The following is a 21153-nucleotide window of genomic DNA, read 5'->3' on the forward strand; positions in this document are numbered from 1 at the left end:
GATAATGAGTCTTCGCCTAGCAACTATCATTAGCCTGTTTGTCTAGAGGTCCAAAAGCTGGAGCTAGAAGGAAAACAGGCTGGCGGCCAAAGGGAAATCAACGGAGCACAGGTCAGAGGCCACGAATTCTGCTTCCTCAGATGGTTAAGCAGAAAACTACGAAGTAACAGGAAAAAAATAAGCCCAAGGTCAAGAGATATAGACTATTGGAAGATAAAATTGCCCTATATTCAAAGACATATTTCTTTGATCACATAGATAAATCCATTAAAATGCCAATCAAATTCTAACAGTTCCTCTTTTTTTTTTGCAAAATTTTACAAGCTACTTCCAAAATTTATATGGAAATGCAGTAGCCCAACTATGTCCAACAACTCGAATCAAACATTTGTGAGCCATTTTTAAAGCAGCCAGTGGGACCAGAAGATGAATCAGTAGATTAATTGCTTGTTGTGCAGGCATAGAAACCTTGTTCAGGTTCTCAGTGTCCATTTAAAAGCCTAACATGTAGGCTTTGTATGCCTATAACCACAGCATTAGAGTGAAGACAGGCAGATACGTGGGATGGGGATCTTTAACTAGTCAGTCTAGATTAAACAGAGAACTCCTGGCTTAGTGAGAGAAGCTTTCTCAAAAATAATGGTGGATTTGGTAAAGTAGTAGCTGTATGTTCTCCTCCAAGATCCATAACCAGAGCTGTTGGTTACCACAAAAGTATGCATGTCACTATGCACCCTTAGGGTTATTGTGCCATGCTGGTCATTGTTGTGATTTATAAGCACCATGGCTGGGTAGGACTGTTGGCTGTTTTCTCCTGGTCAGTTGTCCTCATCAACTTAGACCATGAAACCCAATATGGACAAGTTCAACAGAACCTCCCTATACGGGCTGCCTATGCATGCTTCAGCATTGCCAAGGCATAAATTTGATTTTTCCATTTCATGGTTTTTAGAGGGAACTTTTTGTACAAACATGACCAGCAACTCAAAAGAGGTCTTCTCTTCAGGTTTTTTCAGTTACTGGAGGGAGCATTTTCAGCAAAGAAGAAAAGATTTCATTTAAATTTTATATGTTTATCTAGGGACTGACTTACATGTGTTATAGTTTTTACTATAATCTCAAAATTAAAATAAGTATTTTTAAATAAAGTGAAAAATAATAAGGACCAATATCTGATCTTCCCTCAATGAGCACACCTGCGTACACAAACACATTGTCTCTCTCTCACACACACACCACATTCACACAAAAAACACTCACTCAAAAACAGACACACACACGCACCCCACAGACACACTCACACAAATAAGTACACTCATACACCACAGACACACATACATATACACAAAAATTAGCTTCCTAAATATTTGGGTTTTCTGTTATTTAAGACTAAAATGGTATGCTCAAGATCAGATAAGCTCACTTGACTTTTGGCAGCTGATATTACAGAAGAAGAAGGAAGTTCTCAGGCACTGACATTTGACACACTCCACACCTGGGTAAGCCGGAGTGATTGACAGCTCTCTATCATTCCCAGCTGGAACAAATTCTGAAAAGTAAGCAAGAAGTCTACCCCCTCTAGAAAGGAGAGAGTAGGAAGACAGGGCACTTGGTTCCTATTTCAGATGTTTTCCTAATAGCTCTCGGAGTGTCTGCAATTCCAGGAATTTAGCTTGCTCCATCCTACATCTGCAAAGGGGTAACAGCAGCAACAGTAATGTGCCGTAACTGCCCTCTCTGCAGGCTTGTAAAATAGTACTAGAAAATTTTCAGCCACAAATATAGTGTCGGGAAAAGGTTTACCGGTCAGAAGAACCAAGTTTAAAGCACAAGACAGCAATATATCAATATATATGTATATATGACTTTGTGTAGATATTGGCTTTGTGATACTTCTAATTGCTTGTATCCAAAATTTAAAAAATATGATAGGGAACACTATATAATTAAATAATACTCATATCTTTAAATCATAAATATCATTTAAAATAATTGTAGTAAGTTATTGGGCTTATAGTTTCTATCATGTATGGATATAAAACAAACATGATTTTTCTGTTAGATTATGTATATGTAAAATATTCCCAACATTGAATCTTAAACCATTTTCTTGCTAATTTGAATTTTTTTCTTCATGGTTGACTCAATGTCTTTCAAACAATTCATTTAATAAATAAAAATGATTTTCAATTTTTCCTTGGTCTGCTCTTCCATCTTTGATATATTGCTGTTTGCCCTTGGTTTATTCATCTAGAACAGAAATATTGATGGCACTCTCTCATTAATGAAACTTTAAAGCCCAGCAGGGAATAGATTTTTCTTATTAATTGAATTTTCTAGTTTATAAGAGAATAAATCAGGAATTGTTATTTCATCCTTTACATCTATAGCTTATCTCTACCATAATTATAATTAAATCAGAATTCATTGAAGATCATAGCTCAGGGATTGTTTTTTATATTTAAGTTCGTACCTCCGAGGAGTCAGAACAATTGTAGATGTGTGTGTGTGTGTGCGCGCGCGCGCGTGCATGTGCACGTGTGCGCATGTGTGCATGTGTGTTGTTTGGCTGGAGTTTGGACTGAAGGCCTTCATCGTGCTAGACAAATGCTCTTCCACTGAACCACCATCTCAGCCCCTGTCAGAGAGAAACTATAAACTTAGTATATTTTACATCACTGACTAGGAAGATAGAAGTTCTTATAAGATATTGTACTCAGTAAACAATAACTTCAAGATTTACTAAAATTTGCAATTTTTCACTGAATTTTTTTCTTTGTAGCTTATTTGTTCTGATTTTCTAAATGTGGCATGCCAAAACATCTCTAGCAATTTGGGTTAGAGTCTATTACCTTCCTAGAACCAGTCACAGAAAGAACTTATCCAGACTTAAGCAAGATACTTAACAGGGGGGTATAATTCCCTATTAATTGACCTACCACAGTGATTTTTGAGCTTTAGGCACTTCTAGCCCTTCCTCACCTTTAGCCTCTCTTGAACTGTAGCTTTCTGTCAGCAAAAGCACTATTGCTGTGAAATAATAACACTGTTTTAAAAGAAACAAGAAAATAGCTGACTCTGAGTCATACATGAGTGATCACTGCTCAGGAAAAGGATCCAAGTTACCCTAAATGATATGTTCCACCAAGGAAGAGATAACATCAACATTTACAGCTTCAGAACAGAAGGAAGTCACAAATCAATATATTTTCCAATTACTTCAGCATCATCTGCAGAAAGGCAGGAAAGCATCCTGTAGAGTTCAAATGTTCTCTTATAGCATTCTTTGCTTAAAGATGGTTAGGGATTAAACACCTGCTTAGCAATACATTATGAGAAGCTGTCCTCATAGTCAGAAGGGCCAGATACAGAAAAGGTAAGTGGCTTTTAAAATATTAAAAATATTCCAGCTATTATAGACCCTTGACTTAGAACATCACATCTATTTGCAATTGCAGGGCTTTAGCTAGTGACACGAAGCAGTCTGCAGTATCTTTAAGATTGTGCAATTTCTTCGGAGAAGGTCAGCTCACCACAGCTGAAATAAAAATGCCCATTTACTATAAATAATAAATGGGCAAGAAAACTGAAAACTGAGGACGTGTAAATTTTTAACTCTATATCCAGAGCCAGGTTTTCTCAGCCTGAAGCTACAACCCACAGGATAGCCATTGATGCGTCTCAACATGTATGAAGATGACAAGGTACCGTCTCAATATCAGATTCACTGACCAAAGCATTCAAGTGACAACACCAGCTAGAATGTGATGACTAGGACTATTTACTCACACCATCTGACTTTGCTAATAGCAAACAGGAACCAAGCTGAAGGACTGGTTCACTGTCACACCTGTTTAGAATATCTTGATCTGCAAGGAAGCCCATTCTAAGCGTCAACCTCTCTGTGCTTGGTGAAAGTCCATCTATTCTTTACCTTTCTGTGCTGTGCAAACTACCACGACCAAGGCAAGTTTTAGAAGGAAGAGTTTATTTTGGTTTCGGGCTCCAGAGGATTAGAGTCATGACGGTAGAGAAATCATGGCAGTAGGCATAGTAGCAAGAGTGATCAGGGAGCTCATCTCTTCGAACAAAAGCATAAAACAGAGAGAATTAATGGGAAATAGCCTGAGTCTTTAAATTTTCAAGCTCATCTCCAGTATATACTAAACCTTCCCAAAGAGAAGCGCCAGCTAAGAACCAAGTGTACAAGTACCCAAAAGTGTGAAAGGCATTAATCCTTCCTCAGGGGAACCCCTACCTTTAATAAAATAGAAAGCCACAGTGCTTGCCCATTTTCTTTGTCCTTCCTGCTTTCTAATTCTTCCCTCCCTTCAAGGGCGCTCTTATGAGTTTTGCCTCTGTTTCATTTGTCCACTAACACCAAAGGGTCTTTTGTTTCTATATTACAATAAGTATGAAACTTGTCCAGGAGCTTAATCTTCCAGGAAGTGGAAAAGCCAAACTGTATCAGTTGGTTCTCTTCAGGTGGTGTGAAGGGTTGTCATTTTCATGCCTGGAGGTTGAGCTTGAACATGAGATTGACTCATCTTTCTGAAAATTCCTTCATAACAGAGTCTGTTTTGAGGACTGACATCCATTCAGAGCTGTGAGGTGAGTTACAGGAATTTAGTTAAGCATCATGACAGATGTCACTAAGGATGCACCCTATTTATGAGCCCTTATTCACCTCATCAATGGAGACCAGCACAATTTCCAGCTGTGAACATATGCATCTTTAAGGGCTTTTTTAGGAGTTCAAAATCCCCCTTTCTCTTATCAGAGCATGTAGGAGTGGGTGCCCCACTCCTAAGGAAGTCACCAAATGATAATAAAATTTAGCACATCCTGTTTAGAAGAGCCCTGAGGTTACTGTGCAGTTTCTCAGACATTTCTGGTAGCCTTAGGCTCCACCTCCACCTCCCCAGCCCACACAACAGCCACATTGTCTTAATAACACACGCTCCCTTATGCTCCCTCTCCTTCACTTTTCACTTTTTTATTTCTACATCTCTCTTTTCTACACCTGCCAAACTTATTTTTCTCAAGTCCTGGGCTCAGAGACTATTTCAAGAAGATCTCAAGTTGAAGCAGTTATCTCTTTCTTTTCCGGTACAGATAAGCACAGACATTACAAACCCTGGACAGTAAATTGTCTGTGCCTTGGGGCCATCTCAAGCTTCTGGTGAAGGGGAATAGATGAGTCAGATAATCTACAGGCCCCAGCCCATACTTCATTGCTTATGGAACCAGCTCCTTGGAATCCTGACTCTTCTCCAAGACGAAGAGTCAGATGCCCATCTAGCCAGATGATCGCAGCATGATTGCCTAGAGACGGTCTGCTAGTAACATAAGTTTACTAGGTAAACTCTGAAGGTTGGCTCATAGTTCACTGAGAAATACAGCACAATCATTATTCAACAGTAATTTGTTGTCACATTGAAAAGGTGTATTACTTTTCATTCTTCTGTAAAACAGGTTGATGTTTTATAATTTATTCTTTCTATATTTTTCTTTATGAGTGCTTTGCCTGCATGTATGTGTATGTCATATGTGCCTTGCAGAGGACAGAAAAGGGCCCCAGAGTCTCCTGAAACTGGAATGAAGGATTTCTATAGGCTACCATGTGGGTGCTAGGGACCAAACCCTGGCCCCCTATAAAAGCAACAAGTATTCTTAACTGCTAAGCCAGCTCTCCAGCCCCCAGACTGATATATTTAAAACAGTTTCTTATACATAAATATAGCCCAACATGGGAATAGATGATTTATTGAAAATATGTTTCAGTTACTAAGAAAGAGGTGTTTGTATACCAGTTAATGATCAGACTCTGTTCTAGAGATTAAAGTATGACATAATGGTTAGCATTATTAAAGTGACTTTTGATTGATATTTGAGGAAGGGCACAAGGAGAAGCAGCAATGAACAAAAGGAAAACTCGACGTATGCCTTGGGGAATATTGCAATTAAAATTGTCTATCTTTTTTTTTTCTTAATTTGAACCATGATAGTTAGAATCTATAATGTGTCTATCATTGGACATGGGAAAGATTAAACCCTTAGGAAAGCTACCAATCTACAAAGAAAGCAGGGCCCCCCAAAAACTAACAACTGAAGTACCTTCTTAAAGGACCTCAATAAGTCCAATCTACAAAGAAAGCAGGGCCCCCCAAAAACTAACAACTGAAGTACCTTCTTAAAGGACCTCAATAAGTCCCATATGAAAGAGGAATCTAGTTGTATATCAGCATCTACTATACTTTAATGACCCTTAAATACGGAGCATGGTAAGCTTTGCAAGTTGGTCAGATCATGATACCAGCTCCTATCTTACTTATCTTGTTGAGTTTTCCATGAAACCTCTTCTTCTAGAAACAATTATCAGGCATCTAAAACACATATTTTAATGTGGGTTTTGTGTACTTAGTGTATCCTTGAGCAAGATTATTTTATTACATGGGGTTAAGCAGCTTATATCAGCTAATTCTCCAAGTCTAAATGCACCATAGATAGGACATAACCCAACTATCCATCACAGCAACGATAAAAATGGAAGACTCCTAAATCCAAATCGTGTAATGATACAAATCTTGGTCAAAATATACAATTAGTCAAAAATAATTCTCAGGAGCCAAATAAAGCTTGGACTATTTCAGTAGCTTTGATTTCATGGTTTTCCAAGAGCCATATTGAATCTATTCAGCTTTATAAATTGGCTAAATCAACAGTGTTTTCTGGGATGCTGTGACTGTGTGCACAACCCAGTAATGAAGATACAAAGTACACGGTCACAAAAATGTTGATCAACTCACTTATGTACCTACTTGACCTTATAGTTGGAAACATTTAATAAAAACATTACACCCATTTTCTGTCAAAGGCTGGAAGTGCAACTGCAATTATTTGAGAAGGAAGTCTCCTAGTTCAGTGTAGAACCCGAGAATTGTTACAAGTTACTGGCTTGCCTCCAATTGAAAACTTAGGAAAGTCAGCTTCATTTTCTTCATCTATAAAAGCATACAACTCATGAAAGAGAATAAGAACATTAGAAATTTTTTAAAAAAAATAACACCGGTTTCAGAGGAAGATTTGTCTAAGAAAATTAAATCATTTTTTAAATAGTAGACTTTTATGATTTGGCTTTTATGACCCATTAATGCAGCTGTAACTGGTTTAACAGATGAAATTCTCCAGAGAAAATAACAAATATTATATATATGATACATATCACATGAATATATATATAAATATATATATATATTGTCTTATAGAACTGGGAAGAAGGGGCAAAGGAAGTTTAATTGTAGGAAAATGGCTTATATGGCTATCAAATCTAAGGAACCCCATAACTCACATTATTCAGATAGGAAAACAAGGAAATTCCAATGATGTAAGTCACAACTTGAGTCTGAAAGCCTAGAATCAAGACTGAGCATATCTGTAAACAGGAGTAGGTAAGTGCCCCAAATAAAAAAATAAAGCTTGATTAATTCCCTTGTCTTTTTTCTATCTGCAGGCAGTGGGTCAGATGATGCTCATTAGATTAGTGAAGACTGATCTCCATGGGCGCTTACTCAGCTGTTCCTAGTATTCCAGGCCTACCTAGTCATCACATTTACATCATTCTAAGAAAAAATAAAAAGAAATAGAAATTAGGATTATGGTCCAAATTCTTAGATGCCTAAAATTAACATTTACAAAAAAACGGTGGACAGACTCAACATATTTTCTCACATGAGGGAAATGCACACATTCAGTAGAGAGGCTGATTTAAGTCTCACTCTACCTGTGTTGCTCTGAGATCTGTCACCTTCAAGTTCAATTTACCATAAATAAACTATTATGTTCCTATAAGACCAGAAGTACTTATACTGGAAAAGCACTGTAGTTCATTGCACTCCACAGCCCTGAGTCTGAGCTCAGGGTTTTCGGGCAGTATGCACTGGCACTGTGTGGTATGGCAGAGGCAATACCAAGTGCACATGTCCCTGTTGAGAACCAAGGCTTTAGTGAAATTGCTCATTGAGACATGGGCTAGCATTGCCAGAAACACACCAGACTCATATCACTGACCTTGAGCTACACTTTAATTCTTGGTCACCGCATATTCAGAATTCTTTACTGTGATCAGACTTTTCACAAGTTCTACATCCAGTTACATAATCCTACACAACCAACCCATCATTTAAGATGATGTGTTCTGAAACCTTTCTCTGACTTCACTGAATCTATTTCCTTTTCTTCCTATTTTTCTAATATCAACCAGAATGAGATTTTTTCAAAGAATAACTTTGCTTTTTTTCCCACTATAGTGATGTAGCCCCCTAATAGCTTTTCAGAGTTGCTAAGAAACGAGGAAAATATCTGGGCACAGTGATGCACACCTTTAATCCTAGCACTCAGGAGACAGAGGTAGATAGATCTCTGTGAATTCAAGGCCAGCCTGATCTACAAAGTGAGTTCCAAGACACAGGGAAATCCTGTCTCAAAAAACTAAAATAAATAAATACAAAAGAAACCAGGAAACTATCTAACGCACAGTTTTGTTTTTGTTAAGTTAGTCTACATCAGCAGCTTTTATCATTCTGTAAACCAAGTACACCGGTACTCTAAATGATATGCTAGGCTCCTCCCATCTCAGAATCAATGATGATGTTAGAATCTCTGCCCAGAAACTGAACGTTGCCTAGTTAACTATAGTCATATTTTTAATCTCAACTTAACCAGCTTTTTCTCAGCAAGTACCTTCTTAGAGTACTCTTGTCTCGTCCCACAAAGAATCAAATTTTCTATTAGATTCTCTCATAGAATATTAAACTTCCCCTCTAATTACTTATTCCACCTTTTATTTCATTTTATATTTTTATAATTATTTGATTAATGAGAGTTTTTTGTCTCTGAATATGCAAGATCTAAACACACAAAAGGAACAACGTTGTTTTAGTCAACATTTTATCCTTAATCTGTAGGCTTCAGTCTCATGCTCCGTGATTCCTGGTTATGTCTTATTGGCAAAATATTTAGTTGCTGAGAAGAGACAGATCTCTTTGAAAATGTGCTGTGGGGAGACACTTGTTTTAACATCAAATTGTCAGGGCCTAAGATTTACTCTCTGTGTAACTCTAAAGAAATTCTGTGATACCATTCAATTTACTTTTCTTCTCCTGGGATAGAGATGACAAAAACACCCATCCACCTTGCTACAGGTCATAAAGTGTTCCTGCAATGCCAGCATGCATGGGGTTGAAGCAGGAGAATTATGAGTTAGAGGCTGGCTGAAGCTACATAGACCATGTACCTCACAGGTAGTTGAGCCAGTGAAGTGTATCAACCATGCATAAACACAATCCTGTGTCTAACACATAAGTATACTATGAGGGTTGTAATTCTTGTCATTGGTCCCATATTGTTCTTGGCCTCCAGATAAGAAAATGTTGGCATCTGCTACAGGTTTTCAGTATCATCAGGATGTCCATAAGAGTGGGTGAAAATGGCTGGACACAGAATAGAATTTTTCAAAGGCCAAAATAGAGAAAATAGGTCATATCAAAAGAGAAGTAGGAAAAAGAAATTTCTTACAGTGTTGATAAAAAGAACTGGAAAAGTGCTGGCTAAGGTTAGCATCAAAGAAGAGAGTTTATTCATTCCTTTTAATGTGTTAATTCAAAACATATCTGTTTTAGTTGCTTGGTCTTAAGATGTCTAAGAGACAACATCAACATTAAAATGAGAAACTAATTACCAAGTTCTCTAGAAATTATCTTCTTTGGTTTCAGAACATTCTTACCAAGAATTCAATGTTCTTTTCCTCTTTATTATGCCAGACACTAGCTTTCTGGGTCTTTAGTTGTTCTAAAAGGGGATTATGATGAAAAGCGATTTTGATGATGGAGGAAAATAGTTGGATTTTTTACTGAACAGTGAGAGTCCTAGCTCAAGGCCAAGGTGCCCGTTTTTATCAAGGAATTAACTGCAGAGCAGCAAATGGTTTTGAGTGCATATCTTATGGCTAGAGCCGCCACAACAAAAAACAGCCTGCTGCATCTGGTTCATCTCCCATTCTGTGTGTGGCATTTTCATTCCATTAGCTAGCCCTGACATTTCCAGGTTCAGTGGAAGATGCAAAATTGCACATTTCACTTATAGTAGGGGTAACTTTTATGCAGGAGGATAAACGATAGTTCTGTAAAATTCATCTCGAAAGCCTATACTTCTTTATGAGCAATCCCACCCTCCAATGCCCACAATACACCAGAATAACCTCACTAGAATATACAGAGTACATAGCTTACCTTGAGATAACTTATCAGAATCACATAATCTTTAATTTGATACAAAGATGAGAGTCAGATTGTATGACGACATCTGCTGCAAAATTATGACATCTCTGATGGTTTTATAAACGGTGAATATGGCAGCAGGAAAACCATCATGGTTGCTTGCATCTTACAACCTTAAAAGTACTGCATCCAAGTTCCACTAAAGGTCTGACCACTCCTTTATTACAAAAAACACAAGGAACTATGAGAATATATATTTCTGTTGCAAAATTTATAGTTGTTAAACAGGACATGCACAGACTATTTCCTTGACTGTTCTTTATAGAATTTGTATCTCGGTATATTCAAGTTCCAGAAAGAATGTAAGCAATGGGGCATGCACAGCCATTCATGAGGTTTTTCAGTTTCACTAGAGAACCTACGTCAACAGTCTGCATGTAACAGGGTATGACGATGCTCAGTCAATATTTGTTTGCTATTTTTACACTATTTGCCATTGATAAGAGTATCTATACAATGCCATCTGTTAAATAGCATTAGAAAAAAGTCTTGGTTTTGAGGTGACATGCATTTTGTAAGATTATTTCAAAATAACAATTGTTCTATTTTTTTCAAAGCATATGGCTGAAAATAGTCTCTCTGAGTTTAGGAAATGCAGCCTCTATTTCTCTGCATTCTAATTTATTTGTATTTGTAAGTACCTTTGTGATTTAAATCCGTTTCATTCATTCCCTATTCAATCCGTTCCACTCCGTTCACATTATAGTCACATAAGTAATCTGGAGTAATTTATCAGTATCATATGCTACACTTCAGCATTCAACATGTCTAACAAATTGTGACCTATGGCTTTAATTAATTAATAAGATATTCTGGATGAGAGAAAGTGGATCTGGAATTTGCTTCTGAGGTTAAAACAGTCTACTGAGGAACAAGCAGACTGTTTTCCCCACATCAGATTCTGAGAACAGAGAGAAAATCCAGAGAGGCTATAAAAGGAAAACATACTTCCGAATTTACATTTGACACAATATGCAAACTAAGAGTCTCCTATAGTTGAGGTCCAAGACTTGGGAGGGTGTTCCATGCCTTCAGAAGTTTACAGTCCAGACACGTAGAACCCAGAATAAACTAAAATCATCTTTCTCAGTTTAACCAAACTGAAGATTGGTTTAGGAGCAAAGAAACAGCCTGTCGAGGGAACCCTGACACCGCAATGAGGCCATGTGCATTTGCTGTTCCCTGCATCTATCTGTAGTTCTACAGTTGGGGTGGACCTTCAGCAGGACTAACAGAACCACTTCCTGTTACTGAGGGTCTCCTGGGAGTCCCAAGCTATATAAATATTTGAGTGGGGCATTTCTCTGCTTTCTCTTCAAAAGCAACATTAAACTTCCCGCAGCTGGGAAAGGTTGTTTTTCCGTATTATTGAGATCAGTGAGTCAAGGCATATGTCTTTAATGGAGGTTTTGGCAAGCATGGCATTGGAGTTATTATTAGAATTGAGAGAAGTAAACTGCATAGTTTGTTTTTTGTGCTGCAAATACGAATCAATGGTTTAAATGAAACGCTGCAGTTTATAAAATGTGGTAGAAACATTCAGATAAACAAAAGTCCGAGTTGACACACAGCATTTTTATGATGCAAATTTGTACAAATGTAAGACTATGGAACTCAAGCAAGGTAAGAACAGCCCTTCCTCTTCCCCAAAGAATAGAAACCTATTCATGCCAGAAAGTGTGCCCAACTTTTGAGGAATCTAGTTCCTTCTGCATCCCCTGGTTGCAAGAAGAGGACGCTCACTTTAGATGTGTCACAGAATACTGGGAATGCCCAATGGTGTAACATTATATATACAAATGCACTGGAACCTAAGGAAAAGTCTAACACCTAGAGAAGGATTCTCAGTAAAGTCAGGCCATAGACTCTCCACCTTGAGGCAGAACATCATATCTGTAAGTATGCTTGGCCACAGATGGCTTATCAGTATTGCACCATCACACACGATAAAGTGCACCTACAGTGACATGTCACTCATACCCCTTTCTCCCAATCTTTCCCAGAAACAAATTCTTGCATTTTTTCAACTTTGTATATGTTCTTGTACATTTCTCCTCTAAGATTCTTGCTTCCTTTTAACTGTAGCTTAACTCTGACTTATGACTTTATACAAACACCATAAATTCTCTCTGCATGTCTGTGCACGAGGGTTTGAAGGCTAGAGGTCAACATCAGGTGTCTTCTTCACTTTCTTCTCACCTTATATTTTGAGGCAGAGTCTCTCACTGATGCACCATCATACCCAGCTCATTCTGTGGTGCTGAGGATCCAAGGTAAGATGCTCAAGCTTGCTTGACAGTAGCTTTTGTCATTTGAGCTATCTTCTAGCTCCTTTATCTTAGTCTTTTTTTTTTATATGTGTGCCTCTTCTCTCCATGTTTTCAGTTGAGGAACACAGAATATTCTTGTTGGCCTGTGTCTTTTTAAAATGAGGGTATATCGTCATAGGATGTTAGCTAACCTCTGGATTTGAATAGAGAAAACATGAGAGTCCTCACTCACCTGCCCTAAAAGCTACAGCAAACAATCTCTACTTATGAAAAACAGAGAACATGGTGCCAACACTCATGCGGATGTCATATAGTATTCACTTGTGCAATGAGAGGTGTCTGCTTATTTTAGCATGTTCCATTTAAACTATTAAATTTCATTTTCAAAGTTTTGGAAAGATTTGGTTCAATTCAGTGGGTGCTTCTAGAGTAAATACATGTAGCCTAATCGAGACCAGCCTGGTCTACAAGAGCTAGTTCCAGGACAGGCTCCAAAACCACAGGGAAACCCTGTCTCGAAATATATATATATATATATATATATATATATATATATATATATATATATATCAACAAATTGAGATATGTATCTCTAACAAGAACATTTTTTTCTAAAAAAAAAGATATATGCTTTAAAATAAAAATAAGTTAATTTCTAGCTCTTTATTACTGTATTTCTTTGAATAACTTTATTACTGTATTTCTTTGAATAGTAACTTGCCATAGCTGATCACCTCAAAGGCATTATCACTCAAACTATAACATCTATTGAACCTGATTGCATAAGCATGCCTTATATCTTTCAGTATTAAGTATTTATGAAGAAAAAATATTTTGCTAAAATTATAAAAGTAGTTAGAATTATTTGTGCTTAACAAATATAAGTTTAAAACATATGTCTATATTTAAAAACCACTGAAAATATGGTGCATACTCTCTTACTCATTAACTTCCCCAAATATATAAATACAGTTTGTGCCTTATATGTTATCTTAAGAACAATAGGTAGATAAATGAACATTATATCTATTTACCCACAATGTTTAAACAGTGAGGTATATTAATACTAGTCTGATAAGCACAACTTTAGGCACAAAAAGGATATCTGGCTTTCATGGAATCACTAAATTGAATAGCAAACTAAGGACATAAAGTTTGAAATATAAATCTGTTGATTAAAAATAAATCATTGATGAAATCAGAAGTAAGACAATACCATGGAAACGCTAACAGGAAAACAGCAGTATTTAATTAATCTAATATATAAGTGTTCTATTTTGATTTCTGTTGCTGTGATAACAATATTCTGATCAAAAACAAGTCATGGAAGAACATATTTATTTTCATTATGCTCCCAGGTCACAGTCCATCACTGAGAGAAGTTGGGATAGAAATGTGGATAGGAAACATGGGGAAATACTGCTTGCTGGCCTGCTCACAGACTCAGGGTTAGCTGACTTTCTTACACAATCCAGAACTAAACAGTTCTTCCCAGAGTGATCTGGACCCTCCTACATCAGTTCAGACAATTCTTCACCAACATGTCTACAGAGCAATCTGAAGAAGACGATTATTCAATTGAGACTCCTCTTCAGGTGATTCTACATGTTGTCAAGTTGACAGTTAATGATAACTAGTATAATAAGCATAAAAATGTATTTAAAATAGTATATGTTTGACATATAATATATGTCATGTTGGATATTAATGACATCAATGTATATGTTCCAATTAGGCAAAGTTTGATATTTACTGATTAGTGACCAATAACCAGATCTAGGAGAATTCTTGAATCTTTCCTAATGAAAGGGTTCTTTTTATTTTGCAAAAAAATCATAGTTCATTTAGTTGTATTTCTCCTAAAGGAGGCTGATTTTGCTTAGCACTTCCTTGCTAAGTCACACAAAGTACTCTAGTCTCTTCCTGGTCAATACCTAATGGTGCTTAATACGCATCTTAGTCAGTGTTCTTCCATGACCAAGACAATTCCTATAAAACAAAACATTTAATTGGGGCTTGCTTACAGTTTCAGAGGTCTAGTACATCAGCATCATAGCAGGGAGCATGGAAGTACACATGCAGGCATGGTACTGGACAAGTAGCTGAGAGTTCTACACCTGGATCCACAGGCAACAGTAAGAGGAATGAGACTCTGGACCTGACTTGGAATTGTGAAACCTCAAAAGCCACCCTGAGGGACACACTTCATCCCACAAAGTCACATCTATTCCAACAAGGCCACACCTTCTAATCCTTCTCAAGTAGGGCCACTCCCAGATGACTAAGCATTCAAATGTAAGAGCCTGTGGGGCCATTCTGATTCAAACCACCACAACACCTAATCCACTCATGAATCCATCAATGACTACAGAGTCTCTCCATTCTAAAGGCAAAATCAGCATAGTGCTCTGTGAAAATATAGGAACTATCTAATGGTAAATGTGAAATATATAAAAACTTCATTAATTTTGTCATTCTGCTTTGCAATGTAATTCCCAGAAATCAAATGTGATTAAAAGTAAGAAATAACTAGTTTAAACTTTTCCACTTCAAAACTGATGAGCTAGCTCAGCAGTTAAAAGGTACTCACTGCTCTCATCTGGGTTTGGTACCCATCACCTACATGGTGGCTCACACCATCAGTAACTTCAGTTCTATGGTATCTTCTTATCTCCGTGGCACCAGGCATGAACATGGTGCAAAGATATACATATTAATTAGATAGGTGGATAGGTAGGTGGAAAGATAGATATGTAGATGATAGATAGATGGATAGGTAGGTAGGTAGACAGAGAGAGAGAGAGATCAACAGATGATAAATGATAGATATAGATAGATAGATAGATAGATAGATAGATAGATAGATAGATAGACAGATAGATACATACATACATACATACATGCATGCATGCATACATAATAGATAGATGAATAAATAAGTAAACAAACAACCTCTACAACTCCTAAACACTTAATTGGATTTAGAGCTGGACGGTGGTGGCTCACGCCTTTAATCCCAGCACTCGGGAGGCAGAGGCAGGCGGATCTCTGTGAGTTCGAGGCCAGCCTGGTCTACAAGAGCCAGTTCCAGGACAGGAACCAAAAGCTATGGAGAAACCCTGTCTTGAAAATCAAAAAAAAAATTGGATTTATTAGTCTGTTTGTATAATTATCATTTTAAAAACATAGTTCTATTAAGCCCTGTAGAAATAAGTATAAAAAGTCTGCAAAAATAAAACATACCATAAACATGTATAAGTAAATAGATTTTTTTGTTTGTTTGACAGGGTTTTTTGGTAGCTTTGGGGCCTGTCCTGGAACTAGCTCTTGTAGACCAGGCTGGCCTCAAACTCACAGAGATCTGCCTGCCTCTGCCTTCTGAATGCTGGGATTAAAGACGTGCGCCACCACCGCCCGGCTAGATAAATTATCTTGAAGTGGAATTGTTCAGCCCCTTCTTTAGTATGCTCTGACAGTCTGAAAATCAGTCGGAATAAATGCCCTAAAGTCGGCTTCACTGCAGATCCCGACTTCCATCCTATCTTCTACTATTTGCCCTTCAAAGCTTTCCCTGAGAGCGACGATGGCTGCAGAAAAGGCATTTTCAAGTTCAGGACTTTTCGTTCTGTCTTTTTCAAGGAAGGTTTTCCCATTTGCGTTGTTCTTTCCCATCGCTGTGGCCTTCCAGGAAGAGTAAGCCCCAGATGGATCTGATTGAAATAAATGCAGCCATTCCTTATTCCAACCACAGAAAAGGACACTCCAAATGGACGAACACCACCTGACCGCTCTGCATCTCAGACGTTACTCTCCCTCCCAGCTGGGCTGTGCAAACGGCGTCTTTGCAAACAAAAGAGCATCTCCCAGGACATTTTCCAGCTCTGTGCACCAGTACTCTGTAATCTGGGCCTCCTGTCACGGTACACCAAACCCAAGGGCTTGGTAATTCATTCCGCTTTGTGTGCACTTCATCCGCGCAGAATGGACGTGTTTCTTCTTAGTTTGCAGCCTTTAGTCCCACCAAGGGGAACCCAGCAGCTACAGCAGATAAGGTCAGCACGTTCTGTCTAGAAAATTCTACCGGATGAGACAAATACAGTTGGAGCTAAAACATACTCCATTATCTTCACTCACAGTCAAAGCAAGGGGGAGTTTCTTGGACAAGACAATGACGAAACTCCATTGATCTTGAGAAGGTACCATCCTCCAGCAGGCATTGTCAGAGCCAAATTTATAGGGGAAAAAAAAATCTCTCTGCTCTGAGCTTGCTCTCATCTTGCTTCATCATCAAAAGGTAATTAGATTTCTCAGCTCAGATAGTCTCTCCAAGCAGGAAGAACAGAAAACAGAAATGTCACAAAACTGTATGTGTGAGTCATCTGTAATTTTGTGTGGATAACTCATCCACCGTTGATAAGGACAAAGGCACAATTTTCCCTCTGATGGAGAACAGTACATGCACATCTGCGTGCACCTAGACTAGAGATGGATGCTAAACAATGCTGCTTTCCTCCCAGGAACTGCTGTCCTCAATACAAATTGTGGAAAGGGCTGATTCACCAAAATGAGTCACTCCCATGCAGGCCAAGGTTCTAGAAGCTTATGCCCCAAGCACCAAGGCCTAGACACTTTGTCCTTCTGGTATGGGTAACTGCTCTCCAACTACTTGTTAAAGTATTTTTTTTAATTTTTTAAATTTAAAACCAAATATTTATATTTTGTTCTTTCTCAAAATAAGCAATACTTTGGCTAATTAAAAAATTTATTTTTATTTTAGCTGTGAGCCATGGTCTTTCCCCAGAATAAAGAGCCAACAGGAAACAGGCTATTCTCTATTATGTGTGTTAATAATACCTTCCATTTGAAGGCCACATCTAATACATTTTATGTATGTATTTTACTTTTAAGATATCTTATATAAATTTAGTCATATATTTACTTATTTATTTTTGCCCATGTGCGTGCATGCATGTATGTGTGTCTTCATACCAAGGCATTCATGTGAAGACCAGGGAACAACTTAGAGGAATCTGCTTTCTTCTTACACCATGTAGGATCCAGTGTTATAACTCAGGGACTAGGACTTGGCATCTTCACCCTCAGGGTCATCTTCCTGGCTCCTAAGAATTTTTTTTTAAAACCATGTGTCTCTGATGAGTGTGAAATTCTCATTCGAAAGAAGAGTTGGAAGGACTAAAGTTGAGAACAACCAAGGCAGCAGGGAAGGATCACTGATGTAAGAGGTAGGACATTTTCATTCTAGCTCTGTCTGTGCTTTCGGTTCGCTAACAGACCCGGAGAAATCACTTCATTGTGTACAGCCTGATTCCTCTACTATAATAACAAGATGTTAGTGGGGGAAGTTCAAACCAGGCACGTGAACCATCTACACTCTGCTGTAGATACACGCGTCCATAATGAACACAAACCCTTCTGTATTGACATACTTCAGCAAGAGAGAAACAAATGCCACTTAAAATCTTTTTTGAGAAAAGTTTAAAAATGTCTAGAAAGTACATAATTCTTTATTTCATGAAACCTCTCCAATCCAATATCCTACTGCTCCATTTTTACTTCGCATTGACTCCAAAATACTGTTCAATGGCTTTCTTGCCCGTAATATCATGCAATTTTCGTAAGTGAAAGACATGAAATAACGTACATAAATATAAAACATGTTTTTCTAGGTAACCATAATAAGCATATAAAAGTATAATTGATGAACCTTATCTACATATACACAAAATTTTCCCTGGTCATTATTATTTTCTACATTGTTTCCTGTGATGTATACAATGGAAATATGGGTAAGCGTGGTGTGAAAAATGTCTTGAATGTTTATTGAAAACTTTCCCATAAGTAATTCAGAATTATGTGCATATTCAAGGCTCTTAGAAAAACTTCAGTGGAAAATCGACTTGCTTTCACTTGAGTTAGAGTTTCCCAAACTTATTTGACTGTGACATTCTTTATGACCAAGATTCCTGTGGAGTTTGCCTGAGCAGTGATTAGGAAGCAAGCTGCAAAACTCAGCCACCGTAGCTAGTATTCTAGACAGTATGTTTGTCATCCCATCCATTCATATGCTCATGGAAACCTCAACTCTCAACAAAATTATATTTGACATGAGAACTTAGAGAAATATTAAGGCTTTCATAAGACTGTGAGCATGGGGGCTGTGATGGGAAGATTTGTGTCCTTATAATAAAAGGAACAGCATAGAACTCCCTCTCTTCCTCCCTCGCTCCCTTCCTCCTCCTCCCTCTCTCTGTCTCTCTCCCCCCCACCTCTTTTGTGTGTGTGTGTGTGTGTGTATGCATGTTTCTTCCCCACCTGTCTTCTGTCTGTCTCCTTCAGTCTTCCTTTTCTTCCTTCCTCCCTATCTCTTTTTCCCCCACCCCGGGAAAAAAGAAGAGGTCCTCTGAGCACATATAATGTGAATGATATGATGGGCATTTGTGAGCCAGCAAGCTGATCTTCACCCAGAACTAAATCTTCTAGCATCCATTTGGATAATCTAGCCCCAGAACTGTGCGAAATAAGCGCCTGCTCCTTAAGCAACAAATGAAGTTTTGTTGCCACTACCAAAGGAGACTCCAGAACATGTAAGAAAATTGTAGCCTAACCAGTGAATCGGTGTGACCTTTACAAAACCCGCTAAGAGAAAGGGCACTGAGATTTCTCCCAATATAGCTTTGAAATTTTTGTAGTTTGGAAATGAACTGACAAAACAATACTAATTTCCCGCTACTGAACTGCTAGACTTTAACAGAAATACAAAAGGAGTAGAGGGAGACACGGAGTAGAGTCAGGAGGGAAACCAGTGAATACTGAATTCGCCTGCATTTATTTTCTATTTGCTTTATATACCCCACTCCAAAAGGGGAGGGGGGAGGCAAAGAACAAACAGCAATTACCTCTTCAATACTTGAAGCATCCTGGGTTAAGTATTCTGTTGATTTGGCAGGACAGGCAGTGACCACACCTTAAGTCAAGCATCCTGTAGGCAGCCACTCCCTGGATCAGACCTCCTGTTACGTCCTTGAAGTAGCAAGAATTGGCCTGAACTCGCTGACCTTTAGACAAGGTGAAACAGACCGACTTCTGTGGGCTCCGACAGGCCTGTTTCAGGAAATGAAGCAAATTCAAGAGCTTGAAAAATCTTTAATATGATAAAAATGCAACGTATGAAATTCTCAAAGAATTAATACAAATATTTATCAACATTTTCGAAAGACACTAATATGCCTTTTCAGACGTTTTTACCTGCCTCCCTCCCTTCCCTGCCTTACTGACCTCTCTCTCCTCCCTAATTAGAGCATCCCCTATTTTTCCCTTTTCCCCTCTCATGTCACTTGTATCCTTCTATTCCCTCCTCTACTGTTCTTTCGCTCACCATTGTCCCTTTCTACCTCCCAAATTACTACTGTTCTTCCAGGCTCTGTATACACATCTGGAGATTTGGAATTCGGAGCTGGAAGAACATAGAGCCCAACTGGATACCCATTGAAGTCAGCCACATACGAGTAACGTTATACAGACTTAGTGGAATGTACTTATATACTTAGGAATATATAAATAATGATATATATCGAAAATGAAGGAAAAAGAGGCCATGAATTTTAGAACAAGCAACAGGAGATATATGAGATGGGTTGGAGAGAAAAGAAGGAAAGGGATAATAGTGTAACTATAATTTTCAGATTTTTCTCATATGATATATTTTGATACTGTTTTTCTCTCCTGAAACTCTTCCCAAATCCTTCCCATCTCCCTACCCACATAAGTTTATTGTCCTTTCTCTCTCTTTCAAAAGAATGAACTACCAAAGTGAAAACCAAGACAAATAAAATAAAAGACAAAATACACCAAAATAAAACAAAATAAAATAAAAAGCCTACAAGAGAAGAAAAAAAGGGGGGAAAGGGATAGAGGGGTTTTTTTCTGGTTTAATTAGCTTCATTTTATTTTTATTTATTTTTTTATTATTTATTTATTTATTAAAGATTTCTGTCTCCTCCCTGCCACCGCCTCCCATTTCCCTCCCCCTCCCCCAATCAACTCCCCCTCTCTCATCAGCCTAAGGGCAGTCAGGGTTCCCTGCCCTGTGGGGAGTCCAAGGACCTCCCACCGGATAGAGGTTTTTTTGTACCAGCTAACTACTCCTGAGTGTCGGGCCTGCCCTGGGATGTGGTTAATATATACCCAGTGACACTCCATTGGAGGAAACTGGTTTTCCCCTTTTCGGTAATTGTTCACTGCAAATAGCTTCTTGGTTATGAGCAGAACCCCAAGTCCACTTTTAACTCTCTTGGTGTTGAACCCCATTTAGCTTGAACTTGTGCAAGTTTTGGAGTGATGCCACAGTCTCTGTGAGTTCATAGATGTATCAGTCTTGTGTCTGGAAGATACTGTTACCTTAGAGTCATCAGTCACCTCTGACTCTGGCACTCTTTCTGCCTCCTCTCCCTCACAGATCCTGGGTTTCACAAAAGCATTCCATTTTGACTGAGCTCCAAAGTCTCTTTGTAATGGATTAATTAAAA

At 38.1% G+C, this 21153-nt stretch overlaps 1 long non-coding RNA gene across 1 annotated transcript in view; it reads right to left on the reverse strand.

The window, feature by feature from the left end:
- LOC142852790 (uncharacterized) overlaps positions 1–19718 on the reverse strand; it is a 33559-nt gene extending 13841 nt beyond the window's left edge. Inside the window, exon 1 of the long non-coding RNA XR_012910994.1 lies at positions 19525–19718. This is a non-coding gene — a long non-coding RNA (uncharacterized LOC142852790). The remainder of the gene's footprint in view (positions 1–19524) is intronic.
- Positions 19719–21153: the final 1435 nt, after the last annotated feature.

The sequence above is a fragment of the Microtus pennsylvanicus genome, chromosome 6 (assembly GCF_037038515.1).
Source record: "Microtus pennsylvanicus isolate mMicPen1 chromosome 6, mMicPen1.hap1, whole genome shotgun sequence".
In the NCBI taxonomy this organism is placed as follows: Eukaryota; Metazoa; Chordata; class Mammalia; order Rodentia; family Cricetidae; genus Microtus; species Microtus pennsylvanicus.